The following is a 14,648-nucleotide window of genomic DNA, read 5'->3' on the forward strand; positions in this document are numbered from 1 at the left end:
GGAAGAACAAAAGGTCAGGAGCTTCAAAGAAACTAGGAAAAAAAGATGTAAAGGAAATAGTTTCAGCGGTATCAGATCTTAAAAGATATTACAAAATAAAAGAATTGTTGAAGTTTAAAATGGATAATTTCAATTATTTTAAATTAAATTTTTCTTGTATAAATAAAACCTACATAACCGAGAACAGAAGGAATGTAGAAAATTGGGGGGCTGGAAATCTTTCATGGACAATATCTCAGATAGGGTGTGATTGGGTTGGAATATTGCTTTGGTATAGGAGATGATGACTTGGAAAGGCATGGAAAGACTTGTATTTGTGAAGGAAGATGCTGTCCACCTTCAGAGAAACAGATAAGTAGAAATAAGCATAGTATGATCTTACATATATGTGTATGAGTATATATGTATATACATATAAATATGTACATGTATATATATGTGTGTATGTATGTTTCTATCTATCTCTCTATCACTTCACACTTAATTGCAGCCTTCTTTAGAGTGGGAGGAGGGAGGCGGAAAAATAACAAAGTAAAAATTACACAGCAGAAAACAAAAGAAAACCAAGAAGGAAGTAAAGAAAAGCTGGGCAGATTTGAAAACTGCATAGTATTTATTATATGGGTTTTCTTGAAATTGAAATTTATTGTTTTATATTCAATCCTCTCCTATGTTCTATTATATACATAATATTTTTTCCTTTTCTCATTCTGCATTTAAGTGCAAAATTAAAAATCTAATTTTTTTTAAAGGAAGCATATACTCTGCCCTGTCCTAATTGTGAAACAACACAGAGAAATTTTCATTTACCAAAGTTTAACTGGGAGTCAATGAATTGAAAAACTATATATGACCTGTGGTTCCCTGAAGGTATAGGGTAACAGTAATAATATCATTCTCATGATAAACAAGTAAAAAACATATGATAATCTTTGGGGGATATTCAGACATTACTCCAGTGACCAATAACAAAGGTTGATAACTGGTTCACACCATTGGTTTTGAATACAACCGAAAATGCCTTACTTCCAGATGGAACTTACAAAATAACTATGATACAGGATTAGAATCAAAATGATCTTCATGTGTGACATCTGAATGAAGCCAGTCAACAAGAGGTTGACAGAAAAGCATCAAACAGGTGGGTCATATAGATTTATTTATGATAGCAATCCAACACCAGGCCATTGCCTGGTTATCAAAGGGTTAGCTTCACAGAACTTGGATTTAGTAGTAGCTGTGGCTCATGCAAAGAAATGGTGGAGACATTACAACCCATCACTGAAAGCTACAAAAATTTAACATCTACTGAATGCCTAAGTGAAACATGATTTGGTAATTAGGATTGTATGTCAGAAGCTCACCATCTTGCATGAGCTGTCAGTTGAGAGATCCCCATACTAAAAATTTTGTTGTTCAGTCATATCTGACTCTTCATTACCCCATTTGGGGTTTTCTTGGCAGAGATATTGGAATGGTTTGCCATTTCCTTCTCTAGCCCATTTTATAGATTAGGAAACTGAGGCAAGTAGGGTTTAGTGACTTGCCCGGGGTTACACAGCTAAAAAATGTCCGAGGACAGGCTTGAACTCAGGAAGTTACTAAAAACACAGATTTCAAATATCCTGGAGAACTCAATCAATAAACTGTACTGGGAACCAGATGTTATCATTGGCTTTGGTAGTCACACTTTATCAGTACCTTCGGTTGCCTCTGCTCTTGCGGTGGACTGGAGAGCAGAGAAAAAAACTCCTCTTAAAGCTTCCCTTTATCAGGAGCTCAGAATTTCCATTCCACTCTTAATTTCCAACTGTTCTGCTTGACTTTGACTACACAAATATCAAGCCCTTGACCTTGTACCCTCTGACCTCCTCCCCCTTTCAACTTCCTTTTGTATATTGCCTTCCCCCATTAGATAAATTCCTTGATGGACTGTCTTTCTCTTTCTCACTTGTCCCCTCTTAGCACAGTACTTGGAACTTAATAAATAGTAGGTGCTTAACAAATGTTTGTTGTATTGTATTATCACAGACTGAACTGTTGCTGTTTGCAATTACCCAGGCATTGATTGATTTTATTTGTTTTTTGTTTTGTTTTGCGGGGCAATGAGGGTTAAGTGACTTGCCCAGGGTCACACAGCTAGTGAGTGTCAAGTGTCTGAGGCTGGATTTGAACTCAGGTCCTCTGAATCCAGGACTGGTGCTTTATCCACTGTGCCACCTAGCTGCCCCCATTGATTTATTTTTAAAATGTTTTTTTAAAGGTATAACCATCTCAAATACTCACACTCTCCAAGCTGCATGGAATGAAAAGGTTTTGAAGGATAGAGACCTGGCTAAGTAGGTAAAAAATAGGTGGGAATAGAATGAGGCATACATATACCATCCCTGTGATCCTGTCTGCTACTAGAGTTCTATGGAAGATGCTTTCAGTGAGCCCACAGAGCACGAGCTTACATCCTAATACTTTTGTTCAGCTACTCATTTAGTTTATCTACCTGTGTAAGTATCTGTAAAACACTTCACAGGAAGGAATAATGAACTTCTCCCAGGACCATTCCTACCTCAATTCTGTTTTTTAAAAAAGATGAGAAGAATAAGGTAACAACAACAACAACACTAATCCAATAATTAATGAAAGGCAGCATGGTATAGTAGAGAGATCTAGCATCAGAAAGACCCAGGTGCCAGTCCCATCTTTGACACATAAACTTCTCAATGTCTTGGGGATATCTCTAAGACTGGAATTTGTCCACAGAGTGTTAAATCTGCCTTGGTAGAGGGAATTCCTCACCAAGAGTTCCCTTCACTGATGAAATCATAGGTTCAGACAATAACAACAACTTTTATGGAAATAGCCCATTATGGCTTTCAGAGTACTTCAACACACTATTTCATTTGAGCCTCACGACAGTCCTATGAGGTAAGTATTACTACCAGTATTATTATCCCCATTTTACAGATAAGGAGATAATTAAGGACCCATGAGGTCAGAGTTAAAAAGGTCAGAGATGGGATTCAAATCTAGGTCTTTTTGACTCTAAATCCAGCTTGCTATACCCACATAAACCCTGCCACAAGTTACAAAAAGGTCACTTCTGGTTTGCAAAGCAGTGAAACAGTGAGTAGCATAGGCCTTTACTGCATACAAAGCACCATGTTATGAAGTGCCATGTTATAAATAGCCGACAAAAACCAACCCCATCTTAGGCCTAGAACACCATAGTTTTTTTTGTTTTGTTTTGTTTTTTAGTGAGGCAATTGGGGTTAAGTGACTTGCCCAGGGTCACACAGCTAGTAAGTGTTAAGTGTCTGAGGCCAGATTTGAACTCAGGTACTCCTGACTCCAGGGCCGGTGCTCTATCCACTTCGCCACCTAGCCACCCCTGAACACCATAGTTTTATTGGTAAAGCAGAAGGTGTTGCATTCTTCCTCCGTCCCTCTGCCTACCCAAGTGCCAGCCGTAGGAAGAGAGGAATGTGGTACCTTGTGCTTTACTACTAAAATGTGATGCTAAAGAGCTCAGCAGGAGCAGGCACAATAAGGGGCATCCTTCCCCTTCACGGCTTAGCCCAGCTCCCCAGTTTCCACTACTCAACAGAGGGCCCAGTAAATGGCATTTATAGAAAGTTTGGGGGAACCCTGTCCCCAATACTTTCTGTAAATGCCTTTTTACCTCTTCCTCTCCCCGGTTGTTCTCTGACCCACCTCCCATACCCAACCCCCCCCCACCACCACAGGAAGGAAGCTAGAGTGACCCTCATGCCCTACAGTCCTTTCTAACAGTAGGACCTCCAGACCCTACCACGCCCCCCCCCAGGGGCAGATATAGATGTTCATATGTCTGGAGTGAATTGGGATTAACAGACTATAATTCTTCCATTAAGATTTAGGACTACCATTTCTTACTATCTGCCCCATCCCTACACCCATACAACCTCTAGGGCCTCATTTATTGTTCTATGACTTGCCAATGTCTCCTAAGCATCCCAGCGCTTTGCCATTTAGCCTGTGATTAAACCCTAAGGACTAACAGACCTTTGGATCCACCCTGCAGTGTTGTCTTCCTCAATTAGACTATGAAGGTGAATTCCTTGAGGGCAGCTAAGTGGCACGGTGGATAAAGAACTGGTCCTGGATTCAGGAGAACCTGAGTTCAAATCCAGTCTCAGATATTTGACACTTACTAGCTGTGTGACCTTGGGCAAGTCACTTGCCCCACCAAAAAAAAAAAGTAGGACTATCTTGCTTTCCTTTTTGCAACTCAAACTCTTAGCACAATGCTTAGCCCATAGTATGCATTTAATAAATGCTTTTTCATTCATTCGCACTGAAAGAAAAGGGAGAAGACCTGAGGTCATAATTTTAATGAAAGACTCTCTTCTGATGACTAACTCCTCTTTCTTTTCAACCATAAGAAAAATTACAGAATGGCTTCCTTTGGAAGTTAACGTTTTCATACTTGTTTACCATGTGAACAGGTCAGTCACTTTACTGAGAGAGTAACATGAGGATTTATGAAAAACTAATAGAAATTCTTTACTCACTTCCACTCCCAAAGCAATGTCTCTGATTCTGAACAATGTCAGTCTTGCATTATAGGTCAGTGCTCTTTTCCCTTTCTTTCCCCCTCTGTTTTTCTGTTTATTGGATGGAGAGCTGAAAAAATGAGGTGGCTGCCAAAGCAAGTCACTTGGTTACCACTGTGCTTGTATCAAAGAGAGCCAAGACATCTTCCTTCACAAATGGTTTGCGACATCTTGGCTGGCAAAGGCTGCTGGGGGCTAAGTGGCTAAGGGTCCTGGTTTACATTCTCTTGGCTCTTTCCCCTTTATCTCCTCCCCAACCTTTAAGATATTAGAGGACTCTTTGGAAGGCTAAGGTCCATCATGTTCTGTGGTCTTGATTGACAGGATAGGCTGGTCAATTGAACAGTTTTTAGATGTATTCTGTTCACTTGATGATTAATCTTTGGGGGAAAAAAATCTTACTCCAGCGAGGCCAGGCTTATAAAAGCAGGGGTAGTCCATAGAGATATGGACCCTGGGAATAGAAGCAGATCTAGGCAAAAATATGAAGTGGGCCCCTCACCCAGCTTTTCTGCCCTCTTTTCTCTTCCCCAAGGCATATTGCCATATGTCACTGAAGAAAAGAGAGCTGGAAAGCTGATAAAGTGTTACCCTTTGCATTTGAAAGGAAACAACAGAAGAATTCAATGAAGCTTTAATGGTAGTGGAACTCAAGTCCATTTTCTCTTCATTGGTGAAGATCAATAATATCCCAAATCTTAGAGAGGGGAGGAGTTGGAAAGAAACAAGAGAAAAGAGAGATCTGGTCTCTTTGGGCTCTTTGGGCTCTTCTAGCAACTGACGGTTTTTCTGGCTTCTGCTGCTGTTGGTTTTCATCCTTTTTTCTCCAAGAGGACCAGTGACATCATGAAGGTAATGTCTTAACTTGAGTGTGAATTGGATTTAAGTGAGGGCCAGCTGCATTAAATCATCAGCTTCCCTTTCTCCTCTAGAGTCATTAAAAAGTCCAGTGGCAGGACTTAAGAGAGAAGATGGGAGATGCCAATCTCTCTTCAGGTTAATGAAGGGAGAAAAAAGCTCCAGGAGGAAGCCAACATATAGACCTTTAATCATGTCCTTGTTTTCAGCTTTCTAGAAGAGAGACTTCAGGGAATTTTCTCTTTGGGTGAGATCTGATACTCTCTCTCCTGGTTGAGTTGAATTACTTTGCTCCTAATGGGAGGGTTCCTTCAATCTCTATCGTCTAGCATATATTCTCATAGGTATGTACACACATATGTGTACATACACATATGGACATATACACACTTTCATTTCTATTTTGCTACTGACTTGGATAAATGTAATTCTTTGATATCTGCTATTGTGTTCAGTATGAAACTGGTATTTAGCGGAAAAGGAGTCAAGCTTTGGACATAAAGATTGGAACCTCCTTTTCCCCCTTAAAGAAATAGAGATTAGGAATTTAGCTTGCACCTGAAAATTACACTCCATATATATGTGTGTGTGTGTATATATATATATATATATATATATGTGTGTGTGTGTATATATATATATATATATATGTGTGTGTGTGTGTGTGTGTGTGTGTATGTATATATATACATACATATATACACATATATCTATATCTATATATTTTTTAGTCCAGTACCCTCCCTTTTTGAAGAGAGAAGAGTGGCAGCCAGCCTCTGGCCCCTAACCTCCTGCTTCCCCTTCTGTTAGGAATTAGAGTCTGTCTTGGAGGAGGGTTGGGGCAGAAGACTCTAGCAATGTTATCTATTCCTGCTTTAAGGCCCACATGACATCAGAGGGAAAGGGAAAGGAATAAGCATTTATGGAATACCTCCTATATACTGATACTATGTGGTAGGCATTGTGCTAAGCACTTTACAAATATTATCTCATTTGATCTCTGTGAGGTATGTACTATTATTATACCCATTGCAGGTGACATGTTAGGGAAGAGGCACCTTCCTGGGGCCCTTCAAATGATACCGCATGAGCAATTGCTTCTTCTTCCCTGGATAATGAAAAGACAGTCTTATATGTAATGAAGGAAGATAAAGAGCATAGAATGTTGTTTCTCCTCCCTCCCTCACATCTATGCTTATTGAAGCTATCCCTGAGGAGGACCACAGGGCCAAAAAGCAGTATATTGCCATGTGAAATAATCGAGTCCAATTTGAATTTATAAGAGCTGAGGAAGAGCTGAGTAACCAAGTAAAGCAAATCAAGAACAATTAGTCAAAGGAAGGCTTTCTGGAGTAAGTAAGCTTTTGACTGGGTCTTGAAGGAGCATTAAATGTGACTTAACAATGGTATAGGTGGGGCATTCCTGAGGTAGAGAATGATGACAGGAAAAGCAAAGAAGATTGAAACTAGCAAGTCATATATTTATTCCATCTTTTAATAGTAAATAAGATCCTGTATCATATATTTCAGGCATGGTGGTTGTGAGGTGTCAGTGGATTTAAATTTGCCATTTTCATTTCTGAATCTTTTTTCTGCTCTCAAATCAGTGTTTTATTACATGTCGATTGGATCTGCTGACTGTATGCTTATTACATCGGTAATGAACAGACATACTCTCAATGCATCACATAAAAAGTTGTCAAATGAAGTACCAACAGCTGGCTGTGCAGATGTCAACAACAGCTGCATTTTGTCATCTTGAGCTGTTTGAGTACCAGTTAATCTCTCTATCTTCCTTCCTCTCAAAACTTTGACATTTATGCTTGAAATTCTTCTTTCACCCTAGATAAGCGAATTCTAAAATTGCACCGAAAGGTACCTAGTCCCTTTTACAAAATTGAGTTGTTTGGGGTTTCTCTTTGCTCAGAAATTTGATGAGAGAGACAGAGAGCTCGAGAGCAAAAGAGACCCATAGACAGAGAGAGCCACATAGAGAGACACACAGAGGCAGAGTGGCAGATAGAGAGAAGTGCCTCAAGATGATTAGCAAAATAAATCTCAGCTGAAGGGAAGATCTAATTTGTTAATTATGCAACCACAAAAGATCTAAATGGCACGACAACCTTCCATATTGTTTGACCACCTATAAAGTAGTAATTCACGTAGGCTTTTCCTTGCAACTGGCTTCTATGGTCAAATCCCTTTTTGTAGGTATAAAATGTCAACTCCATTGAATTTGAGCCCCTAGATTGGTATTTTGCCTGTCAAGCCATAGCCTTAAAGACAATATTACTGGGGGCGGCTAGGTGGTGCAATGGACAAAGCACTGGCCCTGGATTCAGGAGTACCTGAGTTCAAATCCGGCCTCAGACACTTGACACTTGATACTTACTTAGCTGTGTGACCCTGGGCAAGTCGCTTAACCCCCATTGCCCCACCAAAAAAAACCAAAAAACAATCTGATAAATTGGGGCAGCTAGGTGGCACAGTGGATGGAGCACTGGCCCTGGATTCAGGAGGACCTGAGTTCGAATCCAGCCTCAGACACTTGACACTTACTAGCTGTGTGACCCTGGGCAAGTCACTTAACCCCAATTGCCTCACCACAAAAAAAAAAAACAAACAACAAGACAATATTACTGTTCATATCTGAACAATTAATACAATTATTTCTTTGAATGTTTGTTTCATTCATCCTAGAAGGCCTAACACCACAACATCCACCAGGTACTACTCAGAATGAAATCAGAAACATCAGACTGAAAGGCAGATGCTGCATTCAGAGCCATGTGTCCCCAAAGATGGAGTCTTCAACTAATCACTGTAAGGCAGAATCCTGCCTGTGCCTGTCCTGTAACTTTCAACTGAATGTGTTCTAGCCTCCTGGTGGTAACTGTGATGGGAGCAGATATAGGATACGGGAAGTGTAAGTAGAGTCCTGAAATACAAAACAATGAAAAGTGGGGCCTTGCCTGTGCTGTGTGTTATAAGGATATTTTTAAAACCACAGCATCTTCTCTCACAATCAGCTCCCTGGGCAGCCCAATATGGTTTAATGAAGAGAGGAGTAGCTGTGAAACAGCATTCCTAAATGCTCTTCAAAGTGGAGTTTCTTATTGGAGAAAAATTTTACATTTTACTTGATTTACAGGGAAGTTATTACCTAATCAGTCTTAAAACTGATATACTTACATATAATGAACGGCAGTATGGTCTAGTAGATAGGGAGCCAGTCTTGGAGTCACAGAGACTTGGGCAAGTCCTGTCTCTAATATACAAGGCTTAGTACAGTTTTAAGCTATCAAAGCTTACTAAAGCTAGTAAAGCTTACAATTGCTCTAAAGCCTTTTGGGACACCCTGTACTTTGGTGATGAGCCATGGACTAGTCATTTCAGCTCAGTGCCCCCAGAGAGCTCTTTAAGACTCTAAGTTTCAGTTGGTATACTCATCTACCTTGGTAGAAGTTTCTCACACCTATGATCACATATATGGACCATTTTTTAAAAGCCTATGTGTAGGGCGGCTAGGTGGCGCAGTGGATAGAGCACCAGCCCTGGATTCAGGAGTACCTGAGTTCAAATCTGGCCTCAGACACTTGACACTTACTAGCTGTGTGACCCTGGGCAAGTCACTTAACCCCCATTGCCTGCAAAAAAAAAAAAAAGTCTATGTGTAAAGTTGATTATCCATAGCGAATCTTGCTTTCAATTTCTTGTTGACATTCATCTCTGTCCTGATTAATTAGTTTATTAGCACCTTTGCTCTTAATGCTAAATAAGGCCAGAAGGCAAGCCCCTTTAAATTTATTCCCTCCTGAAAGTGAATTTATCAAAAGAGAGCAACCCTGATTTTTGCAATGATCTGGAAAATGTTATTGCTTGTCCTCAGGATTGAGAAGGGAACAAGGATGAATTGAACTCAAGGAAGATGACCTAGAATGTCTGCCTCTTTGTGAATTGAGTCTTCAACATGTAGCTTAATCATTTTATTTATAGTTCTGGGAACTCTCAGGAAAATGGGCACAGCCATGTTCAAAAAGTTAAACAAACATGATTTTGGGATTAGCTGTGCCAGGCATTAAGGTAAATACAACATGAAAGATGTAACAGCAGTTAAGACAAGGGAGAAAGAGACAACGAAGAAGGAGAGTTTTAAAGAGACTCAACACTTTGCACATGAATTTAGAGTGGGATATAAGAGAAAGAAAAGAAAACAGATTAATAGGTAGCTATCTACGGTCTCTCATTTATACTATATGGTGTGCACGGATTCAACCAAATGCTCATTTGCCACTAATTATACTCACACATGATGCCCCATCCATTGACTTCTCCCACTTCCAACCTTGTGACCTTGGACAGGACACTTAAACCGTGCCTCAGTTTCCTCATCTGTAAAAAAGGAGTTGGGCTAGATTTCTTCTGAGGTCCCTTACAGCTCTAGATCTGTGAACTTTGATCTCCATAAGTACCTGTTTTTCCCTATGCAGAGACTCCTGGAGGGTTCAGAACTATGTCATTCAGGGACACAGCATTTATAAGGGCTCCCTTTCCAAAATACTGGAACCACTTCATAGAGATTGACTCTAAGACTCAAGGCAAACTCTCCATCCAACTTGCATAGACAAGGGATTCCTATGTTTGCCAGGCTTTAAAACCCACTGTCCCCACACATTCACAACTCACGACCTTTTCACTCATCAATGGACAGACAGAGGGACAGACATAATCTATTCCAGCCAATAGGGAGAGGAAGAGGGAGAATAAATTAAGGCTTAGTTTAGGAAGAAGACTAAGAAAGAGGGGAAGAACTCACTAGGCCACTACTCTTCCATCCAGAAGACAGAGGACCTAAGACAGAGGGAAAGAGCTAAGTTTAAGCCACTGTTTAGCCTACAAGAAAGAAAAAAAAGAGTAGACTTCTATGTGCATCTTTTCTATACCATTTCCACTACTTCTGGTCTAGCCAGGTAACATGCAGGAGTCACATCCTCCCACCCATTCATTACCTTTCTTTTCTCTTCAAGTCTTTATTGACTATTCTTGAGATCCTGAGGGGATGGAGACAAAAATCATTCCTTCTTCATTCCAAGCTATTTGCTCGATCTGAGGGCCATTGGTTGTGCCTTTCTTTTCTTTTCTTTCTTTCTTTAAGGACTAGGCTACCTTAGAATCCTAAAGATCCTGCCCTATTAACAACAGAAAGGTAACTCCTTAATTGCCACATGGTTCATTGCTGCCCCCTTAACTGTAAATTCAGGCTGATTCCGGGGAAGGATAATTACACATCCTTCCCTCCCCATATGTACTCAAAACAGACACAAAGTAATGTAATGAGGTATCATTTGATAGGTCTAGCTGTGTGACCCTGGACAAGTCAAACTCTGGGTCTCAGTTTCCTCACCTATAAAGTGATGGGAAGGTATCATATTACCATAAAAAAATTTTGCATTTGATGTCAAAGGAACCAGTTCCAAATCCTGGTTCTCACAATTTCTCTTGATCTCAGTTTCCTCATCAATAAAATGGGGGTGATGATAATAGCACCCACCTCCCAGGGTTGTTGTGAGGATCAAATGAGATATTTGTAAAGTGATTTCTAAATCTTAAAGTGCTACGTAAATGCTAGCTATTATTATTTTAAGAGTAAATGGGGACTCTCCAACTGCAATTTGAAAAACAACCTTAATGCTTCATTCATCAAGAAGCCTAGTATATTGGTAAAGTACACTGTTTAAAAACAAAACAAAACTTCTCTACTAAGAATGTACTTATTTTTAATGTATAATGTTGCTAATAACTCTCTCCTCATCTTTGATCTCAGTCATCCTAACTGCCTTTTTTTCAAGCTGTATATGAATAAAATATTGGGCTGCTGATTAACGACCCTATATACATACACCACTTTGAGATGTCTGAAAGAATTATCCAAAGCCTCAGACAGCTCTATAATGTCACATTTAAATTAGTGGCAGCATTTTTAAAATGTGTACTCTGTTATATAGGCCATGTTACAAAGATGAAAACTAGACTTAATTTCCATTGAAAAAGAAGAATAGAAATTTTACCTTGGGTTCTAATATGATGAACACATCAGGCTCCTTAATATCACCATCCACGGACCATGATCCAAATAAATGTTCAAGTTTTTAATTCAGCTGCATTAACACCTCTCCTATTTCTTCTATTTCCCTAGATCAATAATAAATATCACAGTCAGAGTATGGTCCCTTACAAAGGTATGAGCAATGTACATGGGATCCTTTGTACATTTGTGTGTGTGTGTGTGTGTGTGTGTTTTAGGATCTAGAACGTCAAAGAAATGTGTATTATAAAGCCCTTCTCCCCAAACATTTTCATCAGGTTTCTGCCCACAGAATATTAATCACTAACATCTATCTCTTGTTACAGAAATCGTCAGTTGTTGTCCAGTTGTTTGAGTTGTATTCAACTGTTCCTGATCCCATTTGGTGTTTTCTTGACAAAGATTCTGGAGCAGTTTGCCATTTACTTCTCCAGCTCGTTTTATAGATGAAGAAACTGAGGCAAACAGGGTTAAGTGACTTTCCCATGGTCACACAGCTAGTATAAATGTCTGGGGCCACATTTGAACTCGGGTCTTCCTGATTCCAGGCCTGGTGCTCTATCCACTACACCACCTACCTGCCTGTTACAGATATACCTGTGGTCTATCAGGGCCACTAAGTTATCCAACAAGCTCCTTGGAGCAGACTGTGGCCACTTTGACACATCCATAAGGTTATAGAGCCAGAAGGGACCTTAGAGGCCATCTAGTTCAATCCCTGCCCCCAATTTGACACATAAAGAAGCCGAGACCAAAGGAGTTTAAATGACTTGTCCAAGGTCACACAGTTGGTAAGCGTCAGAGGTGGGATATGAACTCAGGGCTTCTGGCTCCAAAGCCACGGCCTTTTCCATAGCCTCCCAACAACTTTCCACCAAATGGCATGCTACTTATTTTTTCTCAGCCATTATAATGACTGTATTAGATCTATTGGAGGGCTGAGTTCATTAATTATGCAGAAATTAAGTTGGCAGGAGAAACAATAGCAAAGACTTCATTAAAAATAAGTTGAAATTGATTCTAAAGGCTTCCTCTAGGATAAAATACAAAATCCTCAGCCTAGCATTCAAAGTCCTCCACAATCTGTTACCCACCTCCCATTCCAGTTTGATTTCATGTTATGTCTCTTTATGGATTAGAAGTTTTAAGTATGCCTTTAGAACTCTCTCTGTTTCAAACTGGACTGCCAGCTATTCCCCACAGAGGATATTCCATCTCCCACTTGTGTGAAAATAAGCGGTGCCCCCTGCCTGGAAAGTGTTTCCTCTTCACCTCTACATTGCAGAATCCCTATGTAATCTGAGTCCCCAAACCCATTGGTATGGGACACTCCTCGTAGGTAGAGATCAATCCCCTCCACTTGCATGGAGGGAGGAAAGAGGGGAGGGAGAAGAATTGGCAAGAGCAGGTGAGAGGAAAAGTTGGCTCTCTGAGTCTAAGAGTCTCTTCAGAGGTTTCTTCCAGCTAGTCTTGTTCTGCAGTCGCTTCAGGCGCTTCTAGCTTCCAGCTTTGCAAGAGAAGATGAAAGATGCCAACCCCACTTCATATTGCTGAAGGAAAAGACTCGAGGAAGAAGCTGACATGAGAGGAGCTGGCAGTCTTCACAAGGTCCCTATCACCGACTTGTTACATTAGAGACTTCAGAGATTTTCCCCTTGGTTGGGAACTGGTACTCTCTCAGTTGAACTGAGTTATTGTTCAGTTATTTTTCACTCATGTCTGACTCTTTGTGACCCCTTTTGGTGTTTTCTTAGCAGAGATACTAGAGTGGTTTGCCATTTCCTACTTCAGTTCATTTTACAGATGAGGAAATTGAGGCAAAAAGGGTGAAGTGACTTGCCCGGGGTCATGCAGCTAGTAATTGTCTGAAGCAGAATTTGAACTCACAAACATGAATCTTCTTGACTTCAGGCCCAGTACTCTATCCACTACAATGCCTAGCTCCTCCTGAGATGAGTTACCTCACTCCTTAAATCTGCATTGTCTGGAAAATTCTCTCATATATATAGATTCTCTGGTTTCTATTTAGTTTTGGAATTGAATAAATGAGTTTCTTTTCTATTTTACCACATATGTGTTCATTGTAGAACTGATATCTGATGAAAAAGGGGTCAAGTCTTGAATACTGAGCTTGGGCCTTGCGTCCCCCAACTAATGAAACTGCAATCAGAAATTAGCTTGAAGCTAAAAACCACATCCTCCAGATCCATTAATATTTAAGGGAGCAGATAGATATCATTCTATCCCAGAATATTTCTGTCTCCAAGGAGATAGGGTAGCAACCTCTGACCTCAACCTCCTGCTTCTCCTCCTTGCAGGAAATAGAGAATCCCTTGAAGAGGAGTGGGGAGAGAAGAGACTAGAGATTTCTATTCTTACCTCTCTTCAAGCCACACAATGACACCCCCATGCTACATGTGAGGTATAGCCCTCACCACACTGAATTTCTCTTAAATCACAGTTCAATTGCAGTCTCCTCCCCAAGGCCCTTTCTGTTCCCCCCAGTTTCTTGAACTCATTTTCTTGAAAGTGCTGTGTATATAACTGTAGATAAGTTATATTTACTTGCTTCTGTACATAGTCTATTGCTTCCGTAGAGCATCAGTTCCTTGAGGGCAGGATCACTTTTTTGTTTTTGTCTTTGCCCAATACCAGTTCAGATCCTTGCCCTGAGTAGTTATCACTTCCACATTGTGGTGGATGGGGATGCTAGGGGGCAGCTCTCTTGAGATCTGGAAAATCTGCGTAAAATGTTTTGGCCTTTCCTTCATACCAGGGAAGAGGTCCGAATTATTATGGTATTAAAAGATAAAATATGTTGACATTATACAATAATATACATATATTTTATGCATTTTTGAGTTTCTAAACTTTTTCTGTGTTGTCTCTAGCTTCCAAAAATCTCCTCCAAAATTCCCATTTAATTTCTTAAGCTGACTTGTGATATATCAAAACCACAATGGAGAAAAATCACAATGTGGAAGGGATAACTGTAGTTGCTTAGGAAGTTTTAATTAATATTTGTTAAACTGGATTGAATCAAGTGGCTTATTGGCCTGAGCTAGTATAGAACATTGTTCATTCAGTTCTTCTCACAATCTTCCCAGGACAAGGAA

This window comes from Dromiciops gliroides, chromosome 2 (assembly GCF_019393635.1).
Source record: "Dromiciops gliroides isolate mDroGli1 chromosome 2, mDroGli1.pri, whole genome shotgun sequence".
NCBI lineage: Eukaryota > Metazoa > Chordata > Mammalia > Microbiotheria > Microbiotheriidae > Dromiciops > Dromiciops gliroides.